This window comes from Strix aluco, chromosome 3 (genome assembly GCF_031877795.1).
Source record: "Strix aluco isolate bStrAlu1 chromosome 3, bStrAlu1.hap1, whole genome shotgun sequence".
Lineage (NCBI taxonomy): Eukaryota > Metazoa > Chordata > Aves > Strigiformes > Strigidae > Strix > Strix aluco.
In genome coordinates this window covers 54,983,392-54,998,181 of record NC_133933.1, presented here as the reverse complement: position 1 = coordinate 54,998,181, position 14,790 = coordinate 54,983,392, and the positions used below count along the sequence as shown (strand labels likewise).

The 14,790-nt window shown below is 37.3% G+C and overlaps 1 protein-coding gene across 12 annotated transcripts in view; it reads left to right on the top strand.

Annotated features, from left to right (window-relative positions):
* The window catches only part of QKI (QKI, KH domain containing RNA binding), a 169,478-nt gene that overhangs the window by 114,002 nt on the left and 40,686 nt on the right, over positions 1 to 14,790 (top strand). The window lies entirely within an intron of this gene.

The window sequence follows — 14,790 nt, the reverse complement described above, 5'->3', positions numbered from 1 at the left end:
TGTTACAAGGAAAAAAAAAAGATTATTTTGTGAAAGAAAGTAGTAGGTGGTATTAAAATGACTAGTGATTTTGGGTGCTTGGTGAATGCTAGTAGATGCTGGCTGTGAGGAAACTTGTGGTGACACATACTGTATAAGCACACTTATTCAGAACACATTTTTTAAATTACCAAAGATTGGGAGAGAGACAGTTTTTGAATTAGTAAAATATGATAGAGTATTAAGCAGGAGGTACAAAAAGATGCAATTTAGACCTCTTCACATTGCACACTGTCAGTCCCTGAAAGCAGAAGACAACTAGAGAAAGTAGATCTTCAGAATTTATTCATCTACTAAAGAGATCTTGAGCCCATTAGGGATTGAGTTTATAGTCAGGATTAGAAATAGTAATAAGAAAGACTTTTTATATGGGTAAAACTTGAAACCCTATGTTCATTCTCTAACTACTATGCAGCAAATAATTTTAAAACCACACAACTCAAACTTCCGTGTGATACAGGGTTGATTTTGTCAAATGTCTGTTGATTATTCTACCTCCCTTTTATTGTTGAATAATATCACTGAAGGGTCATGGTCAAGATGATCTGATAGGTCACAATACCCCAGTACATCTTAAATAGTAATGTATATATTTTATGTAAGCTTGTGTTATACTTGGTTTCCAGAGCTGGTGGATGGTGGTGTTTTGAGCCTCAAAAAAAAAAGATTGATTAGTAGTTTTTCATTGCAATAGTGTCAGTCGGCTCTTTGTCTTGAAAATATTTTGCCTCATTTAGTAACTTAATCAGTGGGGGGAGCTCTGTAATTCTGATTACAGAAATATTTTTTTTCCCTTTAGAAAAAAACAACTGAGGGCTAATTATTGTCCAAATATAGCATCAGTTGAAAAACACTGTCAGTTCATTTCATTAACATCTCTACATATTATGTGTAGGCATAAGAGATTTGGGCAGTGCTTATTACTTACATGAGCAAGAGTTAAAGGTCTATTGGCTCTCATGTCTGAAAATTATGCCTCGTTGAAACAGGCATGTGAATTAGTATATAAGTGAACTACTTTTTGCACTACTTTATTGCATCTGTTCAGTTAGTAAGAAAAATGACTGTTTAATAAAATTATGGTTTCAGGCAGTTTGAGAGTTGAAAAATTCTGCTTTAGGATTAAAAGATATGAATTGAAAACTTCCATGAAGGAAGCCATAAACCTTTACGTAATTAGGGCAAGCATGCAGAAAAAGAAGAAATCCTAGCCAATTATGATAAGATGGGGGAAACTGTGGATGTTGGAAGATTCCAAAGATGCTCTAAAATGTATGAATGGAAAACTGGAAATTCCTTTTCACATGGTAGAATACCTGCAGCTATTACTGTTTTTCAAATAAATGTCAGAGGATTAAAATTGATAAAAATATATTAATGCATTTCTGTTTTATCTCCATCCAACTTTAATAAAATTTGAAATTTTGTAGGAGAAAAGATTCAGTCTCATCCTTGCCGTATAGTGGCAATGCTTCAGTTTTCTGAGACAGGTTTCAGAAAAGCAAGCTAGTGTTAGAGATGGGAATGAGTTACTAATTTCTTGGAATAATCAGTTATTTTTATACTGTAGTTATTAAAAAGCCTAATTACAATTTATAGCAACAGTGCACATATAGGCACATTTCTAAAATGGATTTCCGTTTGAAGGTACTTCGGTAGTGAAGTGTTTCTTCTCATCTCTATGAATCTGGATCACTAGTGATTTTTTTTTTTTTCTTGTGGATTTGAATTGTTAATTTCCCTTTCCACTTGCTCTTGGATTTTTACCAAAATGGTGGTATAGTCAAACAGTTTATCTTCAGAAATAAAAAGGGTAACTTGAGGCACACCAGCTGAACAAGCTGTTTTTTTTCCCTGAGGAGAAAGGCCAAAATCTGGTGGGTTTTTTTGTTTTGTTTTGGTTTGGTTTGGTTTTTTTTTTAAGATACTATTTTGTATTGTATTTAAATTTCTTTGGTATGAAACTTCTTTTGTTTTAGCTATACTTCAAGTTCGATAGGACTAATTCTTTTCCTCTTCCCATAGTTTATTGAGATACTGGTCATTATCTGGACCTGCAAGATCATATGGTACTGTTTCTTTCATGTTTTTCTCCAAAGAAAAACAGGAAGAATAAAACAGTCTCCAGACTTTTGAGATCACGTTGAGCTATATGGTCCTTATGCCTCCTTTGAAAGTGAATCCTACAGGTTATTGATCTCTCTTCATTGTGAGAGCTTTGAGACTTTATTTGTTACTTGTGAGAGTCCAGTAGGGATGGGCAGTTCTCTAGCAAAGGAAAGACAAGAGGTGTTCTGGATTGGACACTGCAGAATGTAAGAAAAAATGCAGAGCCTGTGTAAGGAGATGTACATAATTAAGTACAGTGTACTGAGTTACAGCGTCATTAAGGGTTTGCAATTATTCTTTGAGATCCTGGGCAGTAGGGCTGAATTCTGCTGCTAGAAATATGTAAGGCTTTTGCATGTTCTAAGAAGTGTTTAATGAACTCTTCTAGCTGAATGTGTTTTCTAGATACTCCTCTCGTTACACAGATGTCCAGGTCTCTAATTACTAATTCACCTTTATACTGTCTTTGTATAGGATGAGGCACGTAGAACAGAATTCAGATTTCAGGCAAATACTTTTTACCTCTTTTTCCTTTGACTCCACATTCTTCCTTTCTGAGTAAAAGGCTGGCTTTTACTAATTCTAATTTGGTCTGGAATCAGTGTTTTTCAAATTCTTTGTATTGCTTTTCCGGCATTGGGGCAGCTGTAGTTTTACTTGGTTGCTGCCTTCATCTTGTCTGACGACAGCTACAACATAGTAGTCAGTGATGTTCTCTGTCAAACTGTGTATATCATTTGCCACTACGATAATGGAATTTTAAGGTTGTGATGGGTAGGACGTATGTTTCAGTAGAAGATCATTTAATTTTGTTAGTACATTTGGTTGTTGCCTGTAAGAGTGATTTTTAGACTTTTTAGTCTTGAGTATCTTTAAATTTAGCTGTATGGTACAGGGGAAAGTATCATTATTTAAACAAAAAAATAATTGAGCTTAATTTAAATAAATACTCAAGCAGTATTGATTTCATAATGTCAAAATCCTTAGTTGATGAATGTCAATGATTTTTTTTTTTTTAAGGTAGTTCAAACACAAATAAAACCATGCTATATATCTGAGATAAGATAATTATTCCTTAATATGGAATAACATTAATTATGACAAAATAAATGGGAGTCAACAAATAACCAATTTTATCATGGTCATTTTTGTGTATTTTGTAGCAACTTTATGCATTAAGCAACAATTACTACCAGTCTGTGATAGCGTTCCCAAGAATTTTGTCCTGTTTAGTGATAGATGTTTTAGTGTTGTAGTTGAGGAATGAAAAAATGGAGTAAGGAAAGGGTGCAAAATAAAGGTGTTACTAGAACACAGTTTCCACACCAAAATGATCTATAACGTAAATTCACAGAGAGTCCAAATTACCAAAAGCTAATAAGGCATTTAGTAATAGAGGAAAGCTTGGATAATTCTTGATGTATGGAGGAGCTGAAGTTGGAAATTAATTTTGCCAGTTGTCGGGTCAAAGCCAACTTTGCAGAGCTACAAATCCTCAAATGTTAAAGCAGAAATACCAAACTGGTCTGAAGAGTGCTGGATAAACTGATCTTACTGTCCTTTAACCATATCATAATTGCTGCTATGACTGTAGTCCATTTCCAGCAAGCTGTTTTGGAAGGCTAAGTGAATTAGTGAAACTATGAAATAAAGGAAGTAAATCATACACTCTTGCCTCTAAAAATTTTCATAAACAACAGAGAGAAAATAGCTATGCTTAACAAATAATAGAGTAGTAAAAATGAGAATGAGAACAACTGTGGAAATACTTGAAAATTGCCCAAGAGGCTGAAGCAGTTGCTGAAAGTGATTGATTGAATCTTCTTGAGCTAAGGTTTTACTATTCAGTGAATTTACTTTGGCCTGAGGGGCTGGTAAGGTTAAATGCAAGGCACTACTGGAAAAGTATAAGTAGGAGTGGGGATCCGAATGTTTAGGAGATGTGTTAACCAGGGCAGTACAATTAAGAAATACTAGCTGTTTTCAGAGGAAAAGAAGCAACTTAACACTATGTAAGATCTTGTATTTCACTTGTGCAATAAAAACAGCCTCACCAAGTTGAAACTGAATTCTAGATCATGGAGAAAATGGGGAAAACCTGTGCCGATGATGGCTGCCTTCAGTATCAGCTGTGATAAAAGATGGAACTGGGAGAAACCTTACAAATTATTTTTTTATGTCAAAATATTAAAACAGATAATATACACTGTTTATAAAACAAAGGATTACTATCTTCTGTATAGTAGAAGACAGAGGAATTAAGAATAAAAAAAATAGTGGAAGGAAATCTGGGGATGTAGGATTTGATTTTTACCTTGAAGATAGCCATCTCTCTGCTATGAAGAAAAAAATAATTGAATAAAAGAATCAAATAAACTATTCACTGTAAGCATCATGAAGCATGATACTGTTTATGTTCACTGACTTGAAAGATAGTATGCCAACAAAAATATCTACAAAGCTTTGTATGAAGGTGTAATGCAGACAGCTATAGCAAATGTATGTGACCCAATGGCTAAACAAAAAAATCTGTGTTAAATGGGATACAATCTCTTCTTCTGTATCTGCTTTAAATTGTGAAGAGATGTTGGAAAAACACAGTACAAGCATTTTGTGGTTACACTGGATGTCTTGCTTCGCTAAAGAACTGAGCCTTTTCCATGGTAGTCCAGCTAATGTGCAAGGATTTTACTCAGACTTTCTTCTTCCAAATGCTTGCTGTACTCCTTATCAAAACAGCAGCAGAAAATGACATTCTAGTGTTTCATCTGGTTTAATGTGCTGTTTACTGCATGATTTTTACAAACTGGAACATTCTTTACAGTGATGCCTGATATGGAAGTACTCACTAGCTGTCCTTCTGTTTACTCCCTGTTACTAGGGATGTTATTTTGATGGTAGTTCCATTTTTAGTCACTCCTATATGCAACACATTTTCTTTATGTAACAGGAGAGAATAGAATTAAGGGGCAATAGTATTGGCAGAATGTTTTATTTTTCAGCTGGATAAATTAAAAGCATTTCTTTCCCAAAGACAGCCTTCAGCAAGTGTGAGAAGGTGGTGCTTCTTTATTAAACTAAATTTCTAATACCTTCCTTGTAAGTGTAGTTGTAAATTTCCATTGTGGTGTATTTTTGGCTTCTTACAGTAAACTGAAGGATGTCTTCATTTTTACCCTGAAAACTTTGTGTACTGTGAATTACATAGCAAAAACCTGATACGGTAGAAAGAATTTTAATTTAAGAATTTTTAATCATGCTTTAGCTTTAATAAAAAAATGAGGGGATATTGTAGTAATGCTGTACATAATTTGTTGCTCTGTAGCTAAGACTAGCAAAAGCTTGAAATTTGAAAGATACTAGGACAAGATTTTGTTTGTTTTAGCCATCTAAAAAGTCTCAATAAATTCTGCATGCAAGTTTGACTTCCCTGAATAGATCTTTCTAATTCATTCCTGCATGGTGTGCTGGTTTTACATTTTTGCTTTCACAAGTGAGAATATAGTGCCGCCTTCTATCGTCTCCACGTTGAAATGTTGGTCATGCTGTGCAATCCATTGTTTGCTGCTTGTTCAATTAAAATTATGAAATGAATAAGTGATACAGTAGCCGAAAAAGAACTGTGCTGTCCTTAAAAGCTTTTTAGGAAATTCCTGCATTACATCTGTTTTGTCAGTACAGATTCAAGTCTCTCACAGGGCACATCATGTAAGTGATCGAAAGGGAAGCTCTGTAGGTAGGGTAATGAAGCAGCCAGACTTCTTGGGAGTAACTGCTAGATGACACGTGGTAAACTTTTTGATGTGGAGGAGAGGTGATAGTATGTTATTTTTAGTAGTGTGAAGCAGACTTAATGTTTCCATGACAGTATGAACCAAGGGTTGCTGCAGTCCTGCCATTCCTTCATGATTTGCTGTTCCTGCTTCCTGTTTTGCATCTGAAAGGACTGGCCTTCATCTGACCATGTAGCGAGTCCATTTGGTGGAGAGCTTAACCTTGGATTAGCTGACTTGCTACGGAATCAGTTTTGGTTTAGCACTGACAGAAGTGACGGAATGAGAACACGCAGCTAGGGAAAAATGACATTGCAGCAGACCACCCTTAAATAAACTTCTGTAGAACTTCAAGTGAGTATGTTCACCTGCAGATAGGATGAGAACAAAATAAACAGAAACTCAGTGTAGCAGAATATGACAGTGGAAAACAGAAGAGGAAAGCCTATAGTATGTAGGTTTTCCTCATCTGTTTTCCACTGTCCAGTATAGTCTAGTACTTCTAGAACCCAGGGAAATGAGTTAATTGTGCCTGCATACAGTTACTGTTGAATAACCTCTTTTCCCCTTTTCCTTCTCCAAAATTTTTGTTGGAGATGTATACCACCTTCCTCTGTATTCATTTATTTAAGGTGTTACAAATGTATAACTTGAGAAATGGTAGATCATAATTTCTGAAAAAGACCTTGGGAAACTTTCAAAATAGTCTCTTCTCAAAGAGAAACGAAGCAGCTCAGTTGCCTGAAACTCAGTAGGCACATGCCCTTCCAAAGCAGAATTATGCATTTATTAGGAGCTCTAATTAGGTTCTATGTGGGTTTTGTCTGCCTTCCAGAAATGTGCTTGATCTATTTGGTTTTTGGTAGACATAGCTGTGGAAGAAAAAAATAACATTGCCCTATTCTGGTAATTCATTTCATGATACCTGTAACTTTTTCTTTTTCATTCTTCATCCCCATTTTTTAAATTTGGTTCATCTGTTCTTGGCTATTTCCAGTGTTTCCTGTAGTCTTTGGGGTTTTTTTTTTTTCCATATCTTTTTTTTTTCTTCTGTTGATAGCCCTGGAGCAGAGCATGTAAGGTGGGATCTTTATATAATATCTTGTTAAAGTATTTCTTCCCTTATTCAAGAAGTAGATGGTGAAGCTATGATTCTTCTTGTCTGTGCATCTTGATAAAGATGACAAGAAAATTGCAATAAATTACCCATGTATTATTTTCCTTATCCTTCATTTCTAGTTACAGTTGCTCTTTGTTTGTTTGGTTAGTTTTCTTTTTTGAAATCACAGCATTATGCCTAATTGAAAGAAATGCTAATTGTAGAATTGTGATTCCTGGGGAGACATAGTAGGAAGAATAGTAATTTGTTGTCTTGCACTTTTAACACGTTTTCATACTAAATATTAATCAGACTACATTAAGGAGGTCAGATCACTTTATGTACAAGTTGTTTTGGCAGTGGTTTCTAGAGGGATCTTAGCAATTGCAAAGATTTTTCTGTAAAGTAGTAGTAAAGTAACCAGTAAACATTTCCCTTTTCCAGCTATTTAAATCATGCTTTATTGCCGGTGTTAGTTCTGAAATGTAGATTTCTAATCATATAAAAATAAGATTTGTCATACAAACATCTGTGGTTTAATGCTGATTGATGATTTATAGTCATCAAGTTGTTCTATATTATGCTATTTTGATGTCAGAACACAGAAAATTCTAACCTTTGGAAAAGTGCCCAGTGTTTTTCACCTATCATTCAATAGAAAACTTAAGTGTTTCTTCTTTAAAACACTACAGAAATGTTTCAGCTTCCAGTAGAGGGCTAATAAGATTTCTCTTTCTTTCGTAAGTTGTTTATAAACTGAGGCTTTAATATGGGAATGTTGTGTACCCTGTTATCAGGAGAAACATAGGTGAGCATGATATAAGAGACTGGCGCTAACTATTTTAAATAGCTTGTATCATTTATGAGGCAGAGCCTCCATCCCCTGCTAAATGCAGGAGGAAACATGGTAACAAGTGATGAGGAAAAGGCTGAGGTGCTTAATGCCTTCTTTGCCTCAGTCTTTAATAGCAAGACTAGCTGTATTGAGGGAATCCAGCCTCCTCAGCCAGAAGACAGAGACTGGGAGAATGACACCCCCTGCATTCCAGGAGGAGATAGTCAGTGACCTACTGCATCACATAGACATACACAAGTCTATGGGACCGGATGGGATACACCCGAGGGTGCTGAAGGAGCTGGCTGGGGTGCTCGCCAAGCCACTTTCCATCATATACCAGCAGTCCTGGCTGACCGGGGAGGTCCCGACAGATTGGAAATTGGCCAATGTGACGCCCATCTATGAGAAGGGTCGGAAGGATGATCCGGGAAATTACAGGCCTGTCAGCTTGACTTCGATGCCTGGGAAGGTGATGGTGCAGCTCATCCTGAGTACCATCACACAACACATGTGGGACAACCAGATAATCAGGCCCAGTCAGCATGGGTTTATGAAAGGCAGGTCCTGCTTGACAAACATGATCTCCTCCTATGACAGGGCGACCTGCTTATTGAATGAGGGAAAGGCTGTGGATGTTGTCTACCTTGACTTTAGTAAGGCCTTTGACACCGTTTCCCACAGCATACTCCTCAAGAAACTGGCTGCTTGCAGCTTGGATGGGCACACGCTTTACTGGGTAAAAAACTGGCTGGATGGCCGGGCCCAAAGAGTTGTGGTGAATGGAGTTAAATCCGGCTGGTGGCCAGTCACGAGTGGTGTCCCCCAGGGCTCAGTTTTGGGGCCACTTCTGTTTAACATCTTTATTGATGATCTAGACGAGGGGATCGAGTGCACCCTCAGTAAGTTTGCAGATGCCACCAAGTTGGGTGGGAGTGTTGATCGGCTCGCGGGTAGGGAGGCTCTGCAGAGAGATATGGACAGGCTGGAGCGATGGGCTAAGGCCAGCTGTAGGAGTTTCAATAAGGCCAAATGCCGGGTGCTGCACTTGGGCCACAACAACCCCCAGCAGCACTACAGGCTTGGGGAGGAGTGGCTGGACACCTGCCAGTCAGAGAGGGACCTGGGGGTGTTGATTGACAGCCGGCTGAACATGAGCCAGCAGTGTGCCCAGGTGGCCAAGAAGGCCAATAACATCCTGGCTTGCATCAGAAATAGCATGGCTAGCAGGGACAGGGAACTGATCTTGCTCCTCTACTCAGCACTGGTGAGGCTGCACCTTGATTACTGTGTTCAGTTTTGGGCCCCTCACTACAAAAAGGACATTGAATTACTTGAATGTGTCCAAAGAAGGGCAACAAAGCTGGTGAAGGGTCTGAAGCACACGTCGTACGAGAAGCAGCCAAGGGAAGTGGGGTTGTTTAGTCTGGAGAAGAGGAGGCTGAGAGGAGACCTCATCGCCCTCTACAACTACCTGAAAGGAGGTTGCAGAGAGCTGGGGATGAGTCTCTTGAACCAAGTAACAAGCGATAGGAGAAGAGGTAATGGCCTCAAGTTGTGCCAGGGAAGGTTTAGACTGGATATTAGGAAGCATTTCTTTACAGAACAGGTTGTTAGGGGTTGGAATGGGCTGCCCAGGGAGGTGGTGGATTCCCCATGCCTGGAGGTGTTTTAAGAGTAGGGTCGACATAGCACTTAGGGATATGGTGTAGTTGAGAACGGTCAGTGTTAGATTAATGGTTGGACTAGATGATCTTCAGGGTCTTTTCCAACCTAGATGATTCTGTGGTTCTGTGATTTTGAACTGGGCCATACTTTAAATTAAACTGGAGACTGGTAAACTGTCCTAGAAAGTGAAAGTTTAGATGAGATGTTACTGGAAAGTTGCATTTGCTTAGAACACATTTGTTAATGAGAAGCATTTAAAACTCGAATCAAGTAGTACATTTTTTTGTGTGTGTTGTTGGAAATGGTATGGGGGTTTTTATACTTATGTATTCTAATAAGTATTTTAAAAGCTCTGCCTTATTTTCAAACATACTTTATTAATAGAGGTAACTTAGTGAAAACAGAACTGCCTTCTACATCTTCAGTATTACCATTATTAGCTAATTTTTAGTATTTCCCCAACATCTGTGTAAGTAGTATGTTCATCAAATTCAACTTGTGGTGGAAAGTGAAATCTGAACAGCAGCAATTCTTAGGAAAAAGTGGGCAGTCTCTAACGCTATATCCAGTCCTTTGATATTGTAGCCTCTTAAAAATAGATTGGAATATGTGAAGTTTTCGTTTTGACCGAACGCAGCTGTAGATGCTAAGAATTTCAGTTGCGTTGTTTATAAATAAATAAACCCAGCCTTTGATCAATACTTTTCTATAGTCTTCAAAATTGTACACTGCAAATCCTCTTTTGTGAGACTAAAAAAAAAAAAAATCAACCCCCCAAACCACCATTTGGAGCTGGTTGTCTTAAGATCATTTGTAGTTACTTTGAAAATGAATTTTCAGTCATGTAATTGCATGCACCACTGTGCTCTCATCTTAGAAGTAGCTTCACTCTCTAGCTTATGTGTAATAGTTTGGAAAAAAAAAAAAAAAAAAACAAAACAAAAACAAAACCAAAAAACTTTGACTACGCTGGCTTTCCTGGGAACCATAGTATCTATACTGATATAGTTGTACTAATGCAAGCAAATGATACATCTGGAAAGCTGAAATGAAACTAGAAGAAGGAGTAGTGATTTGTCATATGTACTCATGGGCACTTGAATGATGTAGTGATGGAAGTTATGCAAGTAGGCAATTCTAGTTCTTTGCTAAGCCTTTTGCCTATGTTAGGCAGCCAGGGGCCTTGTTTTTCTGTGTCTGCTGGTCTGAGCTTTTAGTTTTTAATGAGTACACCTATAGCTGCCCAGGTCTTAAAGAAAAGTTTCAGTTTTAAAATGAGAGCTTGCTTGCTTAGTTTGTTAGAATTTATAATCAAAATCAGTTCTATCAACAGAGGTGTTTTGAATAATAAAATCTTCATTTCATATTGTGCATGAAAGCTGTTTGAGAGAGAGTATAACCAATTGTTTTGTCTTGGAAGATAAATAATGAAAGACAAAGGGAGCTAAGAGGAATGTGTTCATTTCTTCCACATTTTTAACCCACTAATGCTGTGCTAATAAGAAATAGTTTCATTGATTTCAGCTTAGAATTAAATTTAAATTATCTTGAAAACTGTTTTGTGGCATCATAAGCCTTCATGTAAATTCTGTGTAGTACTGAAATATTTTTGTAGAGGAACTTTTAAAATTTTATATATATTTATATCCAGCTATGTAGCCTTTGTGCTGTAAGGCTTTAGTAAACCAGGTATTAAATGATAGGTCTTGTCTTCCTTAGAAAGTAAATGGGAAGATTAGCAGTTTTGCAGAGTCACCTAGGAGTTGTGCTCAACTGGGCAGCCTTAAAGGGACTCTTAACAGTACCATTTGAGAAAATGTCATCTCTTGTTGCCGTGTAAATCATATTGCAGTGCTTGGAAAATAAAGTGAAGCATGTAAAAACACTAAAGCTGATAAATAGTGCAATTTATTCTTACTATGCCATTCTTTACATTCTGTGTATTTTGCAGCTGTTAGAAGTAATCTGTTTGTAGCAGTGCCAACATACAAATGTTAATCATCATTCAATAAGACTTTCACTACTTGTAGCTGGGATTTCTTTAAAATATCCTAAGTCAGTCCAGTAACTAGAGCCCATTAAAATTAATAGTACTTTGTACACATACCCTTTCAGCCCAGTCTTAATGTTGAGGGGAACCAAGGAAACTAGATATACAATTAAATGTCATTTAGTGAAGAGCACCTGTGATTTAAGGCATGCCTTCTCTTACTAGATTCTGTAACCTCTTTCTGATGGAGGTGGCTCTAGTAACTCATGGTGGAAAAAAACCACTCCTTCTAGTGTTCTGCTATCAGTTTGGTTTTTTATAAGCTTTACTTTTCACTTTAATAATTTCTTTCACAGAAGTGTCAAAGTAGAATCCTGTTTAATGAAACCAATTTATTAGCAGGGAACCTTAACTGGCATAAAAGCAGTAAATATCACTGCTTTAACTTCTCTAAACAGTTTGTATTTCAAGGGAAGCTTATGTAAAAAGTAGAAAAATTAGGTTTGACTTTAAAAGTCTTTAGAACATCAGCGTGTTTCTTATGACAAAAAAAGTAATTTCAGAAAAAAGTCTTAGTTTGAGTTGTAATTATAGAAATTAAACAGTAAACCTGTCTCTATTCTTCTAAAGCATTATTATCCACGTGTATTACCAAGCCAAACAAGTTAAATAATACTCTTAAAAACATCAAAATAATGGTTCACAGTGGATTTTGGGGGAGCAGAATCTTTTTTTTTTTTTTAATTATTCTTTCAGTGCTCCTCTATACATACCTTCACACTTAACTATTAGGGCATCCTTTAAATGTCTAACTTATTAGACCATTTCTTTTCCTGGCTTTGACCTCAGGCATATGGCTACACTTCCTTAACTTTATCAGGAGAATTTTTGTGTTTCTGTGGTAAAAGTTTCTTTTCCTCAAAAGAATATGGATGTGTTGTGTTTCTGGCAGAGAACAACATATGTCCTGTGTGGCACACAATCCACAGTTAAGAGGGACAAAAAGTAGCACCAATAGTGTGCACCTATATTTGCACAACGTATGGTTGCACCAATAGCAATAATAGTGTGGTTGAACTTAAGGGCTTTTTCTACTGAGTTTCTTGGAAAAGAGAGATCGATACAGGTGACTATTCCTATGCTTGTATCAGTGTTTGTTGATTCAGAAGAATAAAAAAGATCTGATCATGATTTAAGTCTCAGTCCCTTTTCCTACAATAAGTACTCGGTGTTATAGTGCAGGGTCCTCCTTGTCTCTTGATACCCAAAGTGTGGCATCTTAGGGATGCTAATCAGAGCATGGCTTTCCTGTCGTTTTTTGTAGATTTTAGTTCTGCACAGTTTCATAAAGGAGGACAAGAATGTCTTAAAACCAGAGTATCATCCTGCTTGGAGCATGCTCATAATCCTGAAGGATCTGATGTGAGTGAAATAGCCTCTCATCTCAGTAATGAGCACCTTCCTCAAGCACAGTTCTTTGATACATAAATCTATCCATACTTGCTTTTGGAAGTAGTCTCCTAGGTCTTCTGTAGACTCTCCACCACCTTCCAGATTCTTTGCTATGCACTGTTCTGCTGCCTCATCTCCAGTACGTTGCTTTTGGAAAACTGTAGCAACTGGTATTTCTGAATCCTTGCTGAGTCCTTCAGCCTCCTCCAAAAGATGGTCTGGGTAAAGAATTCTTAAAATGGTATATGAACCAGTCTGTCGCTTAGACCTCTGCAGTTAACATCCAGACCTCGCACTCACAACTATGAAATGTACAAAGAGTACCTTTGGTTGTTTCTATATTCGATTCACCCTCAACAGTTTTATGTACCAACTTGCACAAAAGCCTCTGCTATTTGTTGGTTATCTTGTCTTCGTTCTTTAGGTAAACCAGTTGGATTTTCTAACTCTTGAGACACCACTTACTCTCCCTAGTAAGGCTGACAGTGTGTTGTACCTTTCTGCCACTCTCAAATGTAGAACAGTTAAATCTTTTTTGCTGTAATTTCAGGACTGTTTCCTGGCTTTAGGAGTGTCTTTTGTTGGTGCCGACAGCATCTCTGCTGCTTCACATACAGGCACATAATGGTGAATATATCTATGGATCTTGAAAAGACTCCGTAGCTTTAGCAACCACACTTTTCATCTGTGAGAATATTCTTATCTGAACTCTAGCATCTGTGGGTCTATTGCTTTGTGAAGGAGTTAAGAACCATATTTAAGTCAGATTTGGGATTTGGATATGTTTTGACTTCTTCCCAGTAGGCAAGAGACACTGTCAGTTCAGTGCAGACTTTCGTCTGTCCATACATCCAAAGATCCTCAGAGAAGCACTGTCTCCAAACAAAGATAAAGCATCACATTTTCTCCTTATCTCAATGATGAGCTTTTAGAAGATGACTCTTAGCTTTTTGCAAAGGACATGGTTGATCCTGCTTTAAACATTGTATCTCCACTAAATTTCAAGATGGAATTTACAAAAATAACATCCATTTCCTACTTACCATGCAGAATTCACAGAGCAATATTGGATTTCTCAGAGGCTATGCCACTTCTTTCTCAGAGCAAATTTCATCTATTGACCATAAATGGAATCTTTCAGTAATACCAGCAGCTGTTTTCACTCTGAGACCCAGGTGTCTTGGCACCTGTGCGCTTAGATGACCTCAGATGCCAGATTTTGAGTGATTTATGAACAGTCAACTTTCCAGATTTTCACATCTGTTGCAAATCCTGGACAGTGTTTATAAAGGGGTGCTATTTTGTTTTTCCTCTTTGTGCAGAGGATAATTATTTCCTCTGATAGGTGAACCTCACTCAAGATCAAATGATACAGGTCTGCAGATTTCAAATTGGTACAGGCTATACATCCAGAACATGGAACTGGGAACTATCATGGGTGTCTTCCAGCTGCTTCCCCTGGGGTAATATATGCTGTCAGTAAGGGAAAGTGTGGTAATCATGGTTTCATGTCAGGAATAATTAGATAGTGGAAGATCCTTGAAAATATGCAAATGATCAGTCAGCACCAGTTGTCCTGACTACCCTGTTAATTTCTCAACAGTCCTTTGGAAGCTAAAAAGAAAAACTACTCTGCTCCATCACCGATCAGGTTCGTGTCTGATTCAGTTCTTTTAACACTGAATCTCTTGATCTCAGGAATGACTTGGACATTTAACATAAAGATGGCATTTCTTGCTGCAGCATAGCTCAGCTGATTTTTGGTTTCTGAACTGTCATACTAGCCACAGAAAGGAGGTGACCTTTTTCGTAGAAATAAAAATGT